General features: G+C 44.6%; 1 pseudogene; it reads left to right on the top strand.

Moving 5' to 3' along the window:
* Positions 1 to 1,933: 1,933 nt before the first annotated feature.
* Positions 1,934 to 2,604, top strand: LOC113632246 (28S ribosomal protein S25, mitochondrial pseudogene; annotated as a pseudogene).
* Positions 2,605 to 2,971: the final 367 nt, after the last annotated feature.

Raw genomic sequence — 2,971 nt, 5'->3', positions numbered from 1 at the left:
CAGGGAGTAAGGAAAGAGAGTAGAGGAAGCCTCTGGGCACTTTACTGAGGTGAAGGTGGTCTTCAGCACCCTCCATCACTTTCTGTGTGCACACTTCCCTGTTAGCTCTATTGGAGTACCAGTACTATCAGAGAACTCTTCCTGGGCAGTCTAGTGATCAAGATTTTGCTCTTACCTTCCTCAAGGAGAGCGTCCCCCTTTGAAAGTTGCCCACTTCATGTCTAAATCCCTTAGAGTTTTACTGGAAAACAAAACTAAACTGATAAAATTAACTGGATTTAGAATTTGAGTGGCTGGAAACGATTTTACCTGATGTTCTTCCCAGATAACCTGTCCATTACAATAAGAGGATAAGTAGCATGGAGATTTTAGGCATGATGGTAAAACAAATGAGAGGGTATTTGGGGGGCAAGAGTTTCAGGGGCTATAAAATCAGAACAATAAAGAAGACCACCTTTGCAAGGAGTCACAGTTTTTGCACAGATGCTGGGCCTTGAGGACGAGCAAGAATGCCAGTCTTCACCTCTTCCAGCCTATTGCTTTTGCTGTAATTCTAAGTCCTTATACAACAGCAACAGCCCAGTTGACTCACCAGCTATCTTTTCCCCTTAGAGTTTAGGGGACGAAGGTCTTCCAGGACTAACTTAATGTAAAACATGATGGGCAACATCTTACTAGCAAGTTCTCGACCTCCCCCTGGCTTTAATTCCAATCCTGTATCATGAGTCTCTGCCTCCCTGCTTCGCCCTCTGAATACTTCAGCTTCACTTTCCTCCCCTGAACTGCCTGGCTGGCAGTTGTCCCCAGAGGTTTGCTAAAAAGTGAAGGATGAACGAGCAGAAGATTTATTTTTAGACTTTTGCATGCCTTTAATGAGGAAAAGGGAGTTTTGTACCGCACCACAGGTCCACATCCTGACAGCACGGAAGCGTACCTCCATATGGCATTGAATCCCTGTTGCAAGGAGGATTCTAGAAGAGAAGATAAGGAATAGAAGAGACAGTCACTTTTATTGTTATGTTGCCCATCATTATTTTCTTGCTGGAGTTTAGAAGTGACATGCAGAGAGAAAGTCACAAAGTACAATTTCATGAAGACAACAGAACTGCTTTGAAGCCAAGTCAACTTCTGTAATGACAGCAACATATCTGCATTTCAGTGTCAATGAAATGTGATATTAGCAAGTAGCCTTTAATTAAAAAATAAGTTCGTTTGGTAAGTGAGAAGTTAATTCTCAATCTAGAAACTGCAAAGAGAGGGCCCAATAATAGTCATTCATTTCACTAAATCTCAATAGAACATCTATTCTGCGCAATAAATACAGGCATACCTCAAAGATATTGTGGGTTCTGTTTCATACCCATGACAATAAAGCGCGTCACACATTTTTTTTGGTTTCCCAGTGCATACATAAGTTACATTTACACTATACTGTAGTCTACTAATTGTGCAATAGCATTATGTCTTAAAAAAACAATGTACATACACCTTAATTAAAAAATACTTTACTACTAAAAAATGCTGCCCATCATCTGAGCCTTCAGTGAGTCACGGTAGGAACATCAAAGATAATTGACCACAGATCACCATAACAAATATAATAAAAATGAAAAAGTTGAAATACTGAGAGAATTACCACATTGCGACGCAAAGACATGAAGTGAGCAAATGCTTTAGTAAAAATGGCGCCGGTAGACTTGCTCGACTCGGGGGTGCCACAAACCTTCAATTTGTAAAATACACAGTATCTGTGAGGCACGATAAAGCGAAGCACAGTAAAACGAGGTATGCCTGTATAATATGTGGGTTTTAGATACACTAACTCATTTAATTCCCAAGATAACCCTCTGAAAAATCAACATGAGATCCAGAGAAATTAGGTAACTTGCTAGTACTCATAGCTATTGGGGATATACAGATGTATATATATGACATGTTTCTTGCCTTCAAGTATTTTCATTTCAGAAAAATCTCATTTAAAAATTATGATCATTGGAGAAGCTGCGCGAGGGCCGCCCTGGAGGCATGGGCTGCGCTCGTCTCTTCGCGCTGCTGGGCTCGCGGCAGGGGGTCCGGCCCCTCCGTCGCACCCGTGCCTGTGACGGGCCGCTTCCCGATCCGCTGCACCCCGCAGTACCTGCGCCAGGGAGACGTGGTGTTCAAGGACTCGTGAAGGTCATGACGGTGAACTACAACACGCACGGGGAGCTGGGCGAAGGCGCCAGGGAATTCGTGGTTTTCAACATACCTCCGGTCCAGTACAAGGACCCCTGGGTGCAGATCATGATGTTTAAGCACATGACGCTGACACCCTTCCTGCGGTTCTACTGGGATTCTGGGGAGCAAGTCCTCGTGGGCGTGGAGACCAAGAGCAATAAGCAGATCGTGGAGCACATCAAAAAGATTCTGGGGAAGAATGAGGAAACCCTCAGGAAAGAGGAACAGGAGAAAAGTCAGCTTTCTCACCCAGCCCACTCTGGGCCCTGAAAGTGGGAGTGCATCTGTGAGATGAAGGGGCAGGTGTCCTGCCCGGGCCTCGTGCCGTTGCCCAAGGAGATGACAGGGAAGTACAAACTCTCTCTGAAAGCCAGTGCCCGAGACTGAGGCCGGAGAAAAGCCCCTGGTTCTATTCCCTGAGAGACTGAAAATCTCTTTGCAATAAAAGGGTCCCCTTTACACACCTGTGTAAAAGCACGTGGGGGGAAGGGAGGAGGTGGGCTGCAGCCACGCTGCCCAGTGATCACCCTGCACCATCAGGGCAATAAATGCTTCAGAATCACACACAGAAAGAAAAACTTATGATCGTTGAAGATGGGTTAGGCACTTCCTATCCTCCTGTCCTCACTTCCTGGCAGAGTACTTGGAAACTAATATATATTCAGAAAAATTGGGGGTAAGAGTAAAGTAATTAATATAGTAACTGATCGTGAGAGGCGTTGCAAGCGTCTGAGAAAGGCATTTGAATTGGTAA

The sequence above is a fragment of the Aethalodelphis obliquidens genome, unplaced genomic scaffold, assembly GCF_003676395.1.
Source record: "Aethalodelphis obliquidens isolate GAN/ISIS:26980383/991018 unplaced genomic scaffold, ASM367639v1 scaffold36, whole genome shotgun sequence".
Classification (NCBI taxonomy): domain Eukaryota; kingdom Metazoa; phylum Chordata; class Mammalia; order Artiodactyla; family Delphinidae; genus Aethalodelphis; species Aethalodelphis obliquidens.
The sequence above is the reverse complement of the archived record's forward strand: the minus strand, read 5'-3'. Positions and strand labels throughout refer to the sequence as shown.